At 37.7% G+C, this 19,380-nt stretch overlaps 1 protein-coding gene and 1 long non-coding RNA gene across 2 annotated transcripts in view; one reads left to right on the forward strand and one right to left on the reverse strand.

The window, feature by feature from the left end:
• The window catches only part of Hmcn1 (hemicentin 1), a 452,651-nt gene that overhangs the window by 415,123 nt on the left and 18,148 nt on the right, over nt 1-19,380 (reverse strand). The window lies entirely within an intron of this gene.
• LOC142858252 (uncharacterized) overlaps nt 1-19,380 on the forward strand; it is a 29,759-nt gene that overhangs the window by 702 nt on the left and 9,677 nt on the right. The gene's annotated exons all lie outside the window — the stretch shown is intronic.

The following is a 19,380-nucleotide window of genomic DNA, read 5'->3' on the forward strand; positions in this document are numbered from 1 at the left end:
CTGTACTTGCTAGGCTCTACTTTCCCCACAGTTTGCCTCTGCTTCTATCATGACTTTATCTTGTAATGAAAATTAATGCACTGATTTAAATGAGTGATAGGAAATATGATCTATTAGGCCTGCTGGCACGTAGTGTGTTTCACCTCATTACCACATTCTTAAGGCATAATTAGCATCTCCAGGGATGAATTGGATATGGCATAGCCAACATCTGCAGATACCTTCACTCACAGTCAGAACACAATGGCTCTGTCCTTCCCCCATACTCAGCCTCAGCTGAAAATTTACCAGTTCAGAAAACTGAGGTGATTTCCAGGGGCACAGGTTGTGTGGCAGTGTGTCACACGCGCGTTTCCAAATTCATTTCTTATCTTTTCATTCTTCCCAAAGTTATGTATACTCTTCCAACACTCGGAGCTCATAAAATAAGACAGAAAACTGGCAACACTTGACTAAAATATTCACCTTCAGAATCCAAGCGTTCCCAACATAAAGACCAATAAGTTAAAAGCTTTTGCTCAGTTTATCTGTGTCTATATTTCAAGTGGATATGGAAAGACAAATAAGACAAATATACTGCATGTCTAGTGCACCTGAAATTATCTTTATATATTGGCAATTTAGAATGTATAGTTAACTAACTATAATTATAATTAATGTTGATAGAGGATCTCCCTATAGCCCAGGTCATTCTTAAAACTGTAATCCCTCAATTCATATTCCTGTGTCCTGGGTAGCTGAAACTATAGGTGTATGTCATTATGTCCAACAAATTTGAATTTTAAAGGTAACCATATAAATTATACCTCACAAAATTCTACTCAAAAAGCTGATGGTTGAACATTATAACCTGCATTGTTTGACAATGGGGCCCCCAGAAGCCACAAGGGTTTTTTTTTATTGTTGTTTTGTTTTGTTTTTGTTTTTCTGTTTTTTTCAAGACAGGTTTTCTCTGTGTATCTCTGGCTGTCCTAAAACTCACTCTGTAGATCAGGTTGACCTCTAACTCACAAAGATCCACCTGCCTCTGTCTCCCTGGGAATAAAGGTGTGCGCCTCCACCACCCAGTTGGAAACCACAAGTTTTTAAGTGAAAATCCCAATACCAGGTATGGGAGACTTCCCTGTGAGCTGTTTGCTGAAATCTCTCCAAAATGATAAATGCCATTGCCATCACTCTATCAAAACTATAGAATAAGATATTGAAACACCACATGGTTTGGATACAGGATATGGAGAAATTATAGTGGAGCACAGCTAGATACTTCCTTCCTGCTGTTTATCAAAAGGTGCTGTGTATGTTGATGAAAAAGACAACAAAAGTCTCTCCCAACTATGGACCCCTCGTGCTACAATACCAACAAGATATACTCACTGATGCAATAGTGTCAAAACTGCGGAGGGGGTAGCCACTCACATTCTAGTTGGGTAAGAGGCTTGATTAATAGAACACATTACATGTCTTGTGCTGTAAACTTGGTTAAAAACTCGTAGCTGAGAAGGTCCCAAGTTCTAGTGGAAAAGGTACCACTGATGTTTTATTAAATGTTTATACCCATAGACTAGCATTATTCTTTCCTAGGTTGGAGAAGTTTCTATTTGCAGAGGGTAATACAGACAGTCATAACCAGTTAAACTGTAGAATATAAGTGACTATTGAAGCTCAGCTCTAAGTGTGACATTGAAGTCACCCTCCAAGAAACAGGAATCAACACACTAGAGAAAGCAGACAAAAGAGGGTAGAGAGGGGCTGGAGAGATGGCTTGGTGGTTAAGAGCATTGCCTGCTCTTCCTAAGGTCATGAGTTCAATTCCCAGCAACCACATGGTGGCTCACAACCATCTGTAATGAGATTTAGTGCCCTCTTCTGGCCTGCGGACACACACAGACAGAATATTGTATACATAATAAATAAATAAATGTTTTTTTAAAAAAAAGAGGGTAGAGAATGGTGTGGAGTGCTGTCTTCTTGTTACAGCGAGGCTGACACAATCATGCATATGTATAAACCTGCATGCACGAGCATGTGTACACAAATACAGACACACACACACACACAATGAATGTAGGAAGCTGTATAGTTGGGAAAGGGGGCATTAATAGGAGTGGGAGAAGTATAAGAAAGTGTAATAGGATAACTATGAACACAATGTATTCTACATATACATGAAAGTGTCCAAAAATTTTAAATATTAAAAACAAACAGAAGCAAATACTTGTGATACCAGTATTCAAGAGGCTAAGGCAGAAGAACTGAAAGCCCAAAGCCAGCCTGAGATACACAATGATACTAGGAAGTAAAAGAGAGGTAAAGAAGAAGGGGAGGAATCTAACCAAGGTTGTTCTCAGAAGAAATACTTCCTCTCTAGTGTAATTTTTTCATTTTCATCAGTACTTGTAGTGATATTTTGTTTGTGATCTAACAAATAAAGCTTGCCTGAAGATCAGAGTACAGAGCTAAGTCATAGAGGTCAGGCAGTGGTGGCACGTACCTTTAATTCCCACACTCAAGAGAGAGGCATATGGATCTCTGTGAGTTCAAGACCACCCTGGGCTACATGAGATTCAATCTATCTAAAAAAGAAGCAGAGCTCACACAAAAGTGACCCCAGAAATTAGGGTCACACGCCTCTAATCCCAGCACTAGAGATGTGGAGACAGGAGTGATATGGTTGGGCAGTGAGAGGAAAATAAGGCAGGAGGAAACAGAAGCTCAGATGCAGTCTGAGAATTCATAGAGACAGCATTCAGTCTGAGGTTTAATAGACATAATTGAGTCTGAGGATTCATAAAAACAGGATTGGTCCTTTGGTCTGAACATTGGTAGAGGTAAGAACTCTCTAGTGGCTAGCTGCTCTGTTTCTCCGATTCTTCAGCATTAACCCCTTTATCTGATTCTGGGTTTTTATTATTAAGATCAGCTAGAATTCATGCTACAAGTACTCTCTTAATTGAACTTCTTTGATGTATTGCTTCTATATAGATGCTATTTAATCTCCTATCACTACAACTTTGATTTTCTGTCTGCTAAAAATATTTTAAGCTTGTTCTATTTCTCTAAAGAAAAGATTTTATTTTATGATCTGTATGAAAATTTTGAGACCTTGACTTTTTGGAGACCTCTTCTGGCATTCAATAATTCCTTGGGTGCTTAATGAAATTAGACTTTGAATATCTCATTTTATGTACTGAACTTTGCTGAACTGTGCTGTGGGACAATGGTTTTATACCCTATAAAGTTTTTCAGGTTATACCGGTTTAATAAATGCTGACTGGCCAGTAGCCAGGCAGGAAGTATAGGCAGGACAACCAGAAGAGGAGAATTCTGGGAAGAGGAAAGATTCAGTCTGCAATCAACACAGAGGAAGCCAGATACAGAGGAAGCAAGATGAGAATTCCTCACTGATAAAAGGTACCAAGCTATGTAGCTAACACAGACAAGAATTATGAGCTAATTTAAGATATAAGAGTTAATAAGAAGCCTGAGCTAATAGGCCAACCAGTTTATAATTAATGTAGACCTCTGTGTGTTTCTTTGGGGCTAAACAGCTGCAGGATCAGGCAGGACAGAAACCTCTGTCAACAAATGGCACCCAATGTGGACAACTAAATTCACACAAAACCTGAGAAAGCTTGGGAAGTAATTCTAAACACAAAAGAAAAGAGTTAAGCATGACTTTTTGGTAGCGGCATTTTCTCGGGTGGGCTCTGTTTGCTAGAGGCAAGCATGTCTCATTTGAGAGAGATTTCCTGATTCTGCTTTAGCTGCAAAAACTTTGCAGCTCTTTTAGGAGGCCCCGCCACAAAACACCGAAATGGTGTTGATGAATAGCTGATCACATGCTTTTTGGTGGTGACAAAGACCTTGAAACTCCATAGAGTTGTGGCAATAAATATGGCTCCAGCTAGTACCTCCCCCATGACGCTAGACTCTCTGAAAGCTAAGGAATGAGCTGGATCCAGGTGTCAAAGCCACAGCTGTAATCCTAGCCATATCACTTAGCAAATTAAAGACTCATGTGGCAAGAAAGAGAGAGAGATAAAGTAAAGATAGATTCAGATGACAAAAACCTCTAAATGGGTCACAGTGTGTTTAAAAAAATATATTTGGAGAGAAAAGAAAAAGGATAAAGTCCTTTTAAAAAGGGAAGAGATTAGTTGGGTTTAGCTGCACACACCTTTAATTCCAACACTTGGGAGGCAGAGGCAGGCATATCTCTGTGATTTCAAGGTCAGCCTGCTCAATAGAATGAGTCCCAGAACAGCCAAAGATACATAGAGAAACCCTGTTCTCAAAAACCCAAAACTTAAAAATAAAAAAAACAAATAGAGTTTAAAATAAAGCCGCATAAAGATGAAAAATACAAAGAGAATCTGAATATTATATGTTGTTGTGTTATCTTTATATTGTTTGATGGCTGAGGAAGGAGCAACAGCTGCTAAAATACATTTGATTATAAATTCTGCTTGATTAATCCAAATACATATATTGAAAATGCCTTGACTTCAAAATTTAAGTAAAAAGATATATTACTTTGGAGAAGAGATTTTGCTTTTATTTCCACAGGAAATGAGAGACTGTGGATTTGTTCTGGGTTTAAAAAAAATCAGGTTTGATCATGGAAGACCCCCTGAGAAATCTCCAATAGGAACATATGGCCCAGATATCTAAGTTCTACATCTAGAACAGTTTCAAGACTGCTACCTGAGATGATCAAGCCTCACAGTATACTCCAGTCAGGACTTGATCATAATTCTCAATTTTCTTTAGGTCCCCATAATATTATCAGCATGTCCAATTAGCAAGAAGTAGCCTAGAAAACTATGTCCACATTCTCAAAAAAAAAATGGATTATGGATGTTTGTCTTTGTTTAGAATGTTGGTTGCAAGTTGTTATGGATAATGGTCAGGAAAAAAAAACTAAACAAAGGAAAGTCCATTCAGAGTTCTTGTTTTGAAAAAAAAAGAGGGCAGAAAAAAAAGAGTGCTGTGGGAAAATGGTCTTATACCCTGTAAAGTTTTGTAAATTGCACTGGTTTAATAAAATGCTAATTGACCAGCAGCTGGGCAGAAAGTATAGGCCAGGCAATCAGAATAGAAGGATTCTAGAAAGAGGAAAGGTTCAGTCTGCAGTTGACACAAAGGAAGCCAGACAGAGGAAGCAAGATGAGAACACCTCACTGATAAAAGGTACAACATGGATAACACAGATAAGAATTATAGAATGATTTAAGATAAAAGAGTTAATAAGAAGCCTGAGCTAATAGGCCAACCAGTTCATAATTAATTTAGACCTCTGTGTGTTTCTTTGGGGCTGAACAGCTATGGTATCAGTCAGGACAGAAACCTCTGTCAACAGAACTGTCTTTACAAGTTACTGGAGGCCTAAATTATCACTTGCCTCTGCCAAACACTCATAGGGAGCAGGATTTGGCAAAAAGTTCCCAATAATTTATTTCATTTAGTATGATTTTTGTGTCATCTTCTATTCAGCACTAGAATAACTTTTGTTTTTAAGACAGGATCTCATGTATCTCAGGCTGATCTTGAACAAACTGGGTATCCAAGACTAGCTTGATCCACCTGTCTTCACCACCTAAGTGCTGGGATTACAGGTGTGTACCTCCACACCCAGCTTACTAAAGTGGTTTCTCTTGCAGTCCCATGACAATGGGAGGGAAGAAGGGTTGCCTTGCACTTCTGTCTCACCCTCAGACAGTAGCCATTAGGACCCCAGTTTTATTCGATGGTAATGTCTCCTCTTAGACTCCTAATAAGCCCTTGGCCGAGGTAACCAGATTCTGCAACCTAAATGAATATTTGACAAAAGTGGCTTCAATATGTTCCTCCAAGATGTATGATTTCTTACTTTACTCTAAGATTATGATGACAGCAGCAGGAGCTCAGCTAGTCACACTTTGCCCAAAGGCAGGAAGCAGAGAGTGAATAAATGCTGGTGTCTGTTCCCTTTCTCCTTCTTATTTTTAGAGATCACCATCCACAGGATGATGATGCTTCTATTTAAGATGAGGCTTCCTACCTCAGTGAGCTCAACACAGAAACTTCCTCACAGATGTGCCTAGGGGTATGATTCTTAAGTGATTCTAAATCCTGCCAAGTTGACATTAATATTAACCATCGTAGTTGACATTAAATAAATTAGGAGTTGTAGAATTCCTTGAATAGTGTCTAGTATTTAAAGCACTTGGTGGTATCCACTATTATTGTTATTACTATCAGTTTCCCGCCCCCTCCCTGTTGCTCTTCCACCATCTCTTATGCTTAAAATACCCCAGCATAGGATGCATTGGCTAATATCACCAGCTCTACCATGACTCTCTTTATTTTATGGCTTATCTCTTTCCAATCTTTTGAGTTGATTAACGGCTATGATACCCTAATTGTGTCAATATTTCTCAGTATAAATTGCCAAAAGACAACCTGAGTAGCCCAGCTTGTCCTCTGGTATAATGCCAAGTCACAGATTACTCAGCAGCCCATGAAGTTGCCTCCTCCCTTGGCCTTAGGCATCTGCTCTGCCCAATCAGCAATGCTCATGTTCTTTATGGAAAGCAGGAGGAATAAAGAGGCTGCAGAAAGCTCTCTTCCAGAAGTGTCTATGAATAGGGATGGTTCACTTAGAGATTTCTAAGCATGGGTAGACACCATGACTGACACATCCATGAGGTATGATTGTAAGTCTGAAAAATAAACATTGTTCGTCTGTTCTCATTAGAGCTAAATGTCATAACCAAATCCCCTTGTATCAAATTACATATAACTCATTCAGACTTTAATCAGACATGATTGAGTTCTCACACATGGTCAGATCATGGAAGCCTGTCAGCAGTAAGTATCACAGCACTTCTCTAAGTGAGTGGTAGGAGACCACGGTGGGGAATTCATCACACTGTAGAATGAAATTTGACTAAATATTTTTATGCTAACATTAGACCCATCAGTCAGGAATCAGAAAAGGGGGATAATTTATATACACTTCTCAGCAGTGTGATGCTCAGAAGAAAGTTTGTGTCATAAACATGAAGAGCACATGAAGATCTAATATTAATATTAGATCAAAATAGTGGACAATCATTTCCAAAGATGGCATTGGATAATAATTCTATAGAAGTGTGTGCTTTTAAAAGCATCATCTTGAAATATTAGCTACCACAATCTCAACTTTTTCCATAAATAATGGTTATAAATTCATCAACTATGAGTAAGATGAAATCTCTACTGAGCTTTTTTTGTACCATTGAAATATATCATCCATGGGTGCAGTGTTTCCCCTTACCTTCCACTTCATGGTGCAAAGAAGTAGACAATTGGATATTTCCCTTCTCAAAATGTCCCTTGACACACTGTTTATGAATATGCTTTCCTTTCCTGTGTTTATCATATTAGACTCTATCTGTTGATTCAGAAGTCAGTTAAGGGAAATATAAATTATTTTAAAATGAAGACACTTACTCTCCACTCAGGACACTTGGCTCCTTCCATCATGGATATGAACTCACATCCTCATGGACCTATCTCAGGATCAACATGCAGTCTCAGTGGTCTAAGAGCATATTCCTTCTTTTTCTGATCTGAGTAAATGACTTGCATGATCCACTATATATAGGTATTCATATTACAGGCGATCATATTGTGGAAATTAAGTGTGTTTTAAATATTATAGCACTTAAAACAGAGCCCAAATCATTGTATAACAGAGAAAATAAAGCATGAATAACTTTAGGTGATTCATATAATTTCTTGACCTTATCTCTTCAACTATAAAGTGGGTATACAAGATACTGCCCATCCTGTAACAAGATTATGAGACTCAAATAAGATGATGGACAAAAGCCCCTAGCTGGGGTTTGGATTTTGAGATAGATGGCACATACTAGGTGCCAGGGTCTTATAAAATGTAGTTTTAGGAGGAGATGCTATGACGTCCCTAGAATAATAGCGCCAGCCTTCGGCCAGAGAAGGAGCAACAGTAAAGGATGTCACTTTGGACAAAAAAAAAATCCTTATGTCTCTCCCTTCAGCATGATTATTTTGATGCTATTTTTTTCCCATCACTGAAGCCTCATGTTTGGAGTCACACTTTGTTTCTCTGTACTTCCTGTGAGCTCTTGACTACCAACTTTACCTGTGGAATATCCTGACACCTCAATTCATCTTTGTGCTCATCTGCCTGTCTCAAGTGTCTGCTTCAATTTTCCAAGGCTCTGAGACAGGAAATACAGGCATGAGCAATACATCAGCGTCCTCTGATTTGGGAGCCTAAGTGCACTTAGAATCGGTGCTGTTTTCCAGGCATTCCTACACACAGCATAGATCTCTGTCCTTCTAACATCTGATCTTGTTTCTTGACCTCTGAATTCTAGGAGTATAAATGAAAGGACATGAAGTTAGTCAAAGAACATACGTGTATGATTTGAGGAAGACAAGAAGAGGATTAGACAAGCATATATTTTTTTAAATGTGTCTTACAAACAGCAAACATTTGAGAAGTATCTTTAGTGTTGAAAGGGGTATGATCAACCTTTGATCTTAAGCAACACTGGAATCTCTTCTGCACTAAAAGCCTTCAGTTCAAGCTGTTAAGTGATACATTTGTTATTACAGTCAGTGCTAAATGGATCCATTGATGATGTAGCTTATGCTTATGCTAAGCATTAGTCAGTCTAGCCCAGTGGTTCTCAACATTCCTGATGCTGGGACCCTTTAATACAGTTCCTCATGTTGTGGTGACTCTCAGCCATGAAATGATTTTCATTGCTATTTCATGGCTGCAATTTTTCTGCTATTATGAATCATAAATATCTGATATGCAGGATGGTCTTTGATGACCTCTATGATGGGGTTGTTGACGACAGGTTGCAAGCCACTGATCTAAGCTGTATTGTCACCTTCTTTACTTGGTTTTCATCACTAAGAAGGACACAGCTTCTTTCTCTGATTAGCCTGGCGATACATCCATATTTCTCCACTGTAGTATGAATTCTAATTGGTTTTATCAAATAAAAATCCAAACATTAGGGGGTGAAAGCTGAAAGATCAGAGAAGCAGAGCAGCCCAGTCACTAGAGTTCTTACCTCTACCAAATCCTCAGACTACACAGGTGCTCCTGTCTCTACAAAATCTCAGACTGAATTCCTGAGCTTCTGTCTCCTCCTGCCTTATATTCTTCTCTCCACCCAGCCATGTCCCTTCCTGTCTCCACCTTCCTAGTGCTGGGATTAAAGGCATGTGACACCCAAGTACTGGGATTAAAGGTATGAGCCACTACTGCCTGGTTCTGTTTGTCTTTTAGACTGATTCAATCTCATGTAGCCCAGAGTAGCCTTGAATCCACAGAGAGCCCTCTGCCTCTGTCTCCCTAGTACTGTGATTAAAGGTGTGTGCCATCACTGTCTGGCCTCTATGGCCAACCCAAGAAAAGTGTGAAACTTCATGCAAGCTATCGGCATCAGTGGATGTGCATCAAACACAGGCTGGTACTCATGAATGAAAGTCTTACATAACTTCTTAATCCTTTTTTGGATGAAGCTCCAGCTTCATTAATACAAATGGTTATAGTTTATAATTCTTCCAAACCCTCAAAGTTCAGGGAGCTCTGGCTTAAAATTATACAAGTGGCCCCTTTTGAAAACTAATAATAATGTCCGTTATTCCTTCCCAGCAGCACTACAAAGGAGGGGAAAGTGTAAGACCTTCCCTAGAAACAAAGGAAATCGTTGTTCTGAAATATTCCTCTCCTTTCTATCTGCCAGTGAGCAAATTACAGAAAGTACGCTAAAGTTCTTCTGGCCACTTAACCAGCGGGAGAGTCAGAATGTCTGTTGCAACTCTGTTTAGATGCAGTGACAGGCCAGGAAACCAGTGTTGTATGTGGTCCATTTTAAAAACGGACAGCAATTACAGACATGAATTCTTACTTAGCACTGTTCTTTGTAGCATGAGTATGAAAACCCAGAGACATGTATTGGGGTTCAAGTTGAAGATCAGAAAAATAAAACAGCCAAGCCACTAGAGAAGCCTTACTTCTATCAAGGCTGGGCAATGGCAGACTGAGCCCTGAGTCTCTGTCTCCTCCTGTTTTATATTCGCCTTTAGTGCTGGGATTAAAGGCGGGTGATGCCCTAGTACTGGGATTAAAGGAGTGAGTCACCACCACCTGAATCTGTTTCTGCATTTATCTTGTGTAGCCCAGGATGGCCTTGAACACACAGAGTTCCATCTGTCTCCCAAATCCTGAGATTAAAGGTGTGTGCCCTCACTACCTGGCCTCTAGTAGCTTAGTTTTACCCTCTGATCTTCAATTAAGTTTTATTTATTAAAACATAAATGAAATATCACTATAATTCTTTTTCTCATACCAAAGCATTTAAATTTAGCATTTTCTGAGATTAATTATACCACATGATTAGTAGTAACAAAGTTAGAAACACTCATTTTAAAATTATTACCAGAAGTCACAGATAAATTATCCCCAAATTCTGTGTTCTTTAGTGTTTCCACTTCCTATGTCACCAAAATGGTTTAACTGTCTATAGACAAAGTCATTTAATTGTTTTATATTACTCCTTATAACATTTATTATAAGTAATATTTACTTCCTGAAACATGAAATGGTTTGCTAGGCTATATTCATTTACTATATCTTTTCCTTTCATTTCATTTATTTACAAATTTTTCAATTACTATGCCAACTTAATCCTTTGTTGGAGAAGTTAATGAGCAGTAAGTGAAGTAACACTGAGGAATGAGGATCTGGTCAGGACACCCTGTCACACCCCACGAAGTCCTCAGGGGAAAGGATCTGAATACAGACACACACAACCAAAGAAGAATGCGAATAGGAAAGAGAGCTGGGTACATAGAATCTTAGAAGAGAGGTACTTGGTTAGTAATAAGATTCCAAATCTAAGCATCTTTAGCACACCTCCTTTGGGTGCCAGTAGGAACTCACACATCAACCAACATAAACAGTCAACCACTCCCCTCTGATTGCCTGACTGCGCTCCAATTTAATCATTTCACTTGCATCTTTGATTCATGAATGTGCTGGTTCTGCCTCGTGCCCAATCCCCAACAGCCACCCAGACATGCTTGCTGTGTTCCTCTCACCTAGATTTTATGCGATATCCCTGCTTAGGAAACCTCTTCTTGGCTATTTGTACTAGATCCAAACCCACTTTCTCCTGAAGATTGGAGACAATATAGGCAGTTAGGGATGTGGAGGCGTACCATTACAAGAGTGGATTCTACAAATTAAAATTGGTTCCAAATATGGTACCTACCATTATAGTTGTGAAATATTTTACAGGCAATAAAAGTTCCTCTAGGCCTCCATTTTTCACAAGATAATTATAAGGCTCAAATGTGATAATGCATGTTAAACACTAAGAGACATGCCTGATACAACTATGTCCCAGTGACCACAAGCCATTTGACCTACATTCCCCATACCCAATTACTATTAGTATTAGGTCAACCTCAGTAATGCTACTGTTATCTATTTCCTTAACAGATTATGAACTCTATATGGGATAAGAACTTCTGTCTCATTCATTGCTGTATTCTGTGCACCAAGTACAACTTAAGGCACACAAAAGATGACAAGTAATGTGTGTGTGTGTGTGTGTGTGTGTGTGTTTGCACAGAAGAATAAGTGAAACACTGTTAATGCTGTTACCTTCATCATAGCTCTATTCTTCCACTTGAAGAATAAGTTCTGTGTCTTTACAACCCCACTCCCTCATGTCAGGCATATCCTCCACTCACACCCTCAGGGTCTCCACTGCACTAGAGGCTCCCCACCCTCTCTCCCATGCTGAGTTCCACTGTGCACGGCCCTTGAAGATAGTTTACCTGAATGATCTGTTAAAACATCTTCTCTATAACATGATGTTGGCCTTTAGACTAAACTACATGATTCTTATACTTACTGAATCTCTGGACTTGTTTTCAGAACTGTTTGTACTACTGTGTACTTAGGAAATAAGAAATATTCTTCTCTTGGCTTACCACTTGAAAAGAAACATGCTTCTAAAAACGTAGTCTATATTCTATCCCCATCTATAAGTAAGAAAATCAGCAATACAGCAGTCAAAAATAGCTCTGCCTATAAATGTCGTAGATCTAAGGAAAAAATATATCATGGGGCTGGAGCAGTGGTTCAGTGCTTAAGAGTACTTACTGCTCTTGTAGAAAACATGGGTTCAGTGCCCAGCACCCACACAGTCCCTCACAACCACAACCACTTATTAATCCAGTTCCAAATAATCAAATGCCCTCATGTGACTTCTGCTGGTACTGCACACACATGGTTCTCATATATACAACCAGGCATACACATACACATAAAAACTTTTTAAAAATTCTGAAGAGCTGATTTAATTTTATTAGTTTTTAATTTTGTCTTTATAAGAATACAATAACAACCAATGTTAGTAACGACTTAAATTAGTATAGTAATGATCATTTCCCTGTGTGGTTTCTTTGATGTTAAAGAATCTTCTACATTCACAATCCTTTAGCATTGTCTCTGGCATCTAACAGAAAACATTTCATACAAACAAAAGCATTGAACGATACTGGAAGGAGTGATATACAGCAGTCCCTATGAAAGATGATACAGCAGATAATATTGTAAAAAATTTTCACTGGTCCTGTGGTTTCCATATACTAGTATAAATGTTAAATATGTAAAAATGAATAAATCATAATCCATGCTTTCACAAGCACAGGTTAGCAATTTAAAATTTAAGTTAACACATATTTGAAATAAAAATATAATGTTATAAGCTTGCTCTTCACCTTAAAAGTGCTATTCACTTGGCCTGGAAGAAAAGTTGCTAAAGTAATAGAATCTATTGTTTCTATTAAATCTCCTTTAATATGTACATAGGACATATTCAAAAGGACCTTCTGTTAAATCAGTAACTAGGCCTATCAGAATGGTGTCTGTTCTGCCTAGTAAAGCAACACTGTGGGGAGCAGAAGAAGATGTGACTCCCATCTCCATCACTTGCAGAGATCATTGATTCACTATTGAATTTCTCTAAATACCTACAAAATGAAATGAAGATGTCATTCTGGTAGTGCTGGGTGGGGTAAGGAGAAGACAGAAAATACAGTTAGTTGATAGATTTTGTGTGAAAGTTAACTTTTTTAAGAAAAAAATAACAGAAAGCTGATGAGCAAATATAGACACAAAAGAAGAGACAACAGGGAGGAAGGGAAGTAGAAGAAGGCAAAAAAAAGAAGGAGAAAATGAGTAAAGGAAGAGGAAATGTTGCAAGACAATAAGAGAACTGTTGAGTCATGAATGGCATGGAGTGTGGGAAAAATGTCATGTGGCTTCAAAAGCTCACCACCCTTAATGCAGCCTTCTCCAATGTATTGCCTGGTGGTTCCTTGATGTGCTGTCTCTAAGAAAATAGAATGAATTCACTTTATAAACCTTGAGCTGAGACAACATGAGACAGTCCTAGAAACCATCCCTAGTCTTCAAAAAGCTCATCTCAATCCAAATGCTACAACTGTCAAGACATGTAGAAAAGTGGCAGTGAGCCAAGGAATAGCTGTTTTTAGTGTGGTCTCTTCTATCTATATTTTAATAGATTAGGGGAAATTTTTCATGTGTGATTGGCTCATGAGTTCAACAAATATTTAAAGAACACTTGTTCTTTAATTCTGTCCCCTAATATCCTATAGTCTAGTAGAACATACACAAGAATATATACAAAAAATGCCAGTAGTATGATAATGTTGACAAAACTGCATTCTGAATAAAATGGAGATTTCAAAGAGGAGGAATTGAAGTACTCAGAAAAGACCTCCAAAAGAAATTATTTCTTCATTTATTCATCCATGCATTAAGTAAATATATTTTGGTATTTGCTCATGTGTCAAGTATTATTTAAAGTTAGAAACATTTCAATGATCAAGAGAGATGAAAATTATACTCTCTAAAAGAAGAAAATAACAAACATACACGCTTAAGCATATATGGTAACAAATTAGATCATTATAATGTTTTTAATAAATTAAAATAAGTAAGTAAACTAGTGAAGAACAATTTGGAGGTAGACTTGATAACTTCAGACAGCTGGGCAAGAGAGATTTTTTTAAATTTTGAACATTTGAGCTAAAACCTAGAAGCACTCTTGTCAAAAAGAATAAGACCAAGTGCAAAGATCTTGTAGCAAGAATGATGTACATTTAACACAGCATTTAGAAGAAGACTAGAATGAAGGAAAGAGAGAAAGCATGAGAGGGTATTCAGGGGAGAGATCACATGGGAGTTCTCAAGGGAAGAATTCATGTGAACTCAAAACTTATGGGATGCTATTGAAAGGTTCCTAGTTTGTAGGTGATATTTTTAGATATCCGTAGTGACTATGTCAATGAAAGAAAGATTGGCAGAGACCAAGAGAAAAGCTAATTGCAGAATTTAAGAGAATGGTGACAAGTAGGAAATGGTAGCAAAGACTCAGGATTGGACCTACTCAACATATGACTTGGAAATAAAAAGAACAAAGCTCTCTCTCTCTCTCTCTCTCTCTCTCTCTCTCTCTCTCTCTCTCTCTCTCTCTCTCTGTGTGTGTGTGTGTGTGTGTGTGTGTGTGTGTGTGCTGAAATCAGTTGGCCTTGAAAATTTAGAGAAGTAATAAGGAAGAGAGGTAAAGAAGAAAAAAAAAAGAAGAAAGGGGTAGAATAATTGATAGCTACTGGTCACATGCTGTCAGTATTTCTATTTCTCTTAAACATTGTCACAACTTACAGAAAAGGATGCTGTGAGTGCCCTTACTGTCCTCCTCTCTATGGGTGTGTCCGTCTGTCTCAATTTTACCTTTGAAGCAAAAGGTAAAAAGTAAGCGAATTTCCCACAGATTCCCTACTTGGTGATGACAACTCCAGGTCTGGCTTCTTCTCACTCAAAGCTGTGTCATCTCTTGACTTGTGCTCTTTCCCTGGGCCCTAAGAAAGGCTGGGGATGGAACAGGATTTTGAGGTCAGTCAGTCTGACTGAAGACTACAAGTTTAGAGGGAACTCACTAGAAGTTAACCTGCTGCATTCTTTAATAACCCTCTCTGCTTCCAGAATTTCATCAAGGTCACTCGTGAACTTGTTGACTTGTAGAGTCTCTCCAGGCTTTGCCACCTCAACTTGTTAGCATTACCTCGTTGACTTTGTATGAGAATTTTATTATCATCTTGTGCAATACTTTAGAAAATCCCTTGCTCTCTAAGGCTATTGGACTGTGCAGAATTGTGGATGCCCTTTGCACCCCATGTGGGAAATACCTTCAGTCACATCTCCTTCTCCCTGGAGCTTCACTGGTTTCAGAAGCCCTATCCTTGAGGATTCTCCATACCCTCTGATCTCATCAGGTATGCCTGACTTCCAAATTCCTCAGCCCACACCTGAGCTCCAGATGTACTTTCTGGAACAGCTGGATCTACTCAGACAGCTAATGAGCCAATATTTGAAGCTTTTCAGCTAGGTTTCCTGGCCTGCTACAGGAATACCCCAGTTGCTCACAGTGGTCTCACAGCAGCTAAACTCTATTTGAGCCTTACCTTAGCACTCACTACATCCTGAGATTCAGTGGCACACCGCCCGTAGAGAGCTGAGGAAAGACAACCTTCCAGACACGTCCTGGCCCAGGGATGTCTTGGGATACATAAGCTGTACTGAGTAGCTTCCTAAGCAGGTTACAAAGCAAGTTTCTTGTAGTAAAACATAAGACTTTCTATATACACACAGATTAAGGAGAGGCCTGGGATTCGATGGATATTAGCATGTAATACCAAAATGAATAAAAACTAAGTAAGTACTATAACTATATGTATACATTTCACCTTTAAACACAGTTAACAAAGGTGGACTAAAAGATCAATTAAAAAGCATATCATAGTAAGTGGATTAAATATATCTCTACCACAAACTGATACATTAAGAAAATAAAAGTAAACAGAAATATGGATTGAGTAATGGCAATTTAGATATTATATACCATTAGTATGTTCTAAACACTGTTCTAAGTCCTTTACTAGTAATTTGAAACCTGAAAAATACTCTATGAGGAGATACCATCAGAATATACATTCAACAGATAAGGAAGACAGGTTAAACTCACATTTACAGACAAAATTAACTATACAGTAAGTATTAAAAAATATGCAATTATCTCCAGAGCTTGTGTTCTTAACAATTATTATGTCACCTCTCTGTGCAATATAATTAACAAACTATGTTACTTGATCTCTGAGTCACCTGGTGCTCCTCTAAGTAACCTCTCACCCATGCTCCTATAATTAACTTCAACAGATATACTGCTTCACTGTGTTGAATTTTGATTGTTTCTTGATGTCCTTGGTACTATATCTGGGCTGAAAAGACACTTGTTTACTTTTCAGAAAAAGTAATGCACTTTTTAGAAAATTAATGTGTTTTCAAATATAACCAACATGTTTATAAACTAATAATTAGCCAAACTGATTTCTTTGTTGCCTTAATTTCATTTCTGTCTTGAGATAATAGATCTCGAAACTGGGGGGGGGGGGGACAGGTTTATGTTAGCTCTCCGTTCCAGGTTCCAGTCTGTCAAGGTAGGGAAGGCAAGGTATAAGAAACTTGAAACAAATAGTCACATCCATAATCAAGAGCAGCGAAAGAATGAATGTATGTGTGGTGACCCTCAGCTTACCTGCCTTCTCCACTCACACAGTTCAAGATCTTTTGTCTAGGGAATGACGCCACCCACAGTGGACAGGTTCTCCCACCTCAGTCACTGGAAGCCAGACAATTCCCCACAGAATTCCCATGGACCAGCCTGACTGAGACAATCTCTCACTGACACTTTCTTTCCAGGAGATTCAAGATTGTGTTGACAATCAAAACTCGCCATCACACCTAAGAAGTCTCAACTATTTTTTGTTTGTTTGTTTTTTCAGGACAGGGGTTCTCTGTAACTTTGGAACCTATCCTGGCACTAGCTCTTGTAGACCAGGCTGGCCTCGAACTTACAGAGATCTGCCTGCCTCTGCCTCCCGACTATTTTCTAAATGAGTATTGTTTAAAATCTAAAAGCAATATTTTTCAAACAAATATCTATTGAAATAGCAATATTTTAGATAGGAAGTTTAACTTAAATGGCCTAGTTTGTTAAAAATCAAAAATATATTTTTAATATTTTTGTATAACTGAAACCCTGTAGCATTTGATCATTGTCTGCCCATTCCCTCCAGCCCTACTCTTTGTATCTATGAATTTGCCTCTTTAAGTGTTAAAGTATTAAGAAATACTGCATATTTGCAGATATATATATCAGTATTTCTTTTTATGTGCACAGCTTATTTCACTTAACATAATGAAATATTATAGACAATGCTGAAATTATAGATAAGTTGTTTATCATAACAATACAGTTATATGCAAATATAGCATATTATAAACAAGCTATATATAAATAAAATAATACTCCTATTAGAAATAACCTATTAGAAATACTGAATAAAATATGGATGCACAACTGTCTTTTGAATGTGTTGATTTCAAATCCTTGGGACAAATAACCTAGAAGTAAGATTGCTAGAACACATGGTAATTCTGTGGAGCATAGTTTTCATGATGGGCTGGGCTGCTTTTTGCCTACAAATTGTGCAGAAGTTCCTTTTGTTCCATATTTTCACCAAGGCATGTTATCTCTCATCATTTTGATAAAATATCTTTGGTCAGGTGTAAAAAAATCTTACTGTAGTTAATAAACATGCTTATGAGCAGATCATGGAAATAGAGCTATGGTATAAATTATGAACTATTTAGAAGTAAATGATAACACAAATACAGGCGATCGAAATCATTAAGCTACAACTAAAATGGCTCATGAAAATAAGCGTGTTAAAGCTGAAGCCTTACATTGTATTACAATGAGAAAGAAAAATATTGAGTTTTGCAAGTTAAAAAGGAACAACAGAAAAAAAACTAAAGACTGTAGCAGCTAATCAATAAAAACTTTGGGACAAAATTTATAATAGAAAAGAAAAAAATCAGATGATTAAAAAAAAAACTTCACAAAGTTTTCTTAAAACTGAAAAACCAAGCTAAGATGTTCATGAGAATAGAGAAACACAAATAATAATAGAGATAAAAACTAAGACATTATTTAAATGTACTTGCTCATTCCTCCCAAGGTGTTTTATCCTCACTATACTGCAAAGTAATTAATGATTAAATATTATGATTTATTTGAGTTTTGGAGGTATTTTTCACATCAAACCAGTAATGTACATTCCTAATTTTGCTGATGCTTTGTGTGCTAAACAATGTGCATAATTATATCAAATAATATATATATATATATATATATATATATATATATATATATATATCCGTGTGTGTGTGTTGAACTGATTCTCCTTTTATTCACTAATATTAAAATACAATTATTTCTTTTCAGCGTCAAGTCATCTTTGGTTCTTAAGATAAAAGAACCTAGTCACTGCATAAGCTCCTTTTTATATATTGTCTGATTGGCCTGCTATAATTCACTTGTGGATTCGCTCATACAGATTTATGAAGGGCCTTTTCTTCCCGTAGTCTCCTTTATCACACAGCTGACACTGGAGCTATGCTAGCATCATGAAAAGCATTCCTTCTTTTCTATTGCCAAGAAATACCTCTGTAAAACTGTGACTATTTCTCCTTGATTGTGCTTTCCTGAGAAGTCATCTGGGCCTAGGGACTTCTTTGCAGGAAGATATTTTACAACAAAGATCTTTTTTTAATAGGAGAAATTTGGGCATAGGAAACGAATACAGACGCAAGGAAATGTGCAAGGCTGTAAGGCATGGCCTTCGGTGTTATGACAGACTACAGGACATGAAAGATCTTCCTTCCACCAAACAGAAACACTAGACAAAATATAAATTTTTCTTTTTAATCAATAGCCAAGTTTGATGGTAAGAATAAAGGGAAATCTCCCAGATGCCAGAAATAATAAGGGAACTCAAGCCAGAAATAAACACCAGTTGTTACCATGGCAGCACAAAAACCTGATACAAGACTTGGCTACTAATGTTTTAATGTCCACATGGGTACAGTTTTTATGGTCACAGCCTCTTGGGGTCAGAGAGCTATTATAGAGCTATCCTTTTAAGACTGAACCTTACCGATAAAATAGGGATCAGCAGAAATTCCTCCTACTAGCCCACAAAATTGGCAAAAAAACTTGGCACCTGCCCAAGTCTTTAAAGAAAAACAAAATCTCCTCAGCAAAACTGAAATCCTGTGTGCTGCATGAGTCATTATCCAAAACAATTAGCCGACAAACTAATTTTAGGATGCCTTCAAAAGCAAATGCAACC

This window comes from Microtus pennsylvanicus, chromosome 10 (assembly GCF_037038515.1).
Source record: "Microtus pennsylvanicus isolate mMicPen1 chromosome 10, mMicPen1.hap1, whole genome shotgun sequence".
Taxonomy (NCBI): Eukaryota; Metazoa; Chordata; class Mammalia; order Rodentia; family Cricetidae; genus Microtus; species Microtus pennsylvanicus.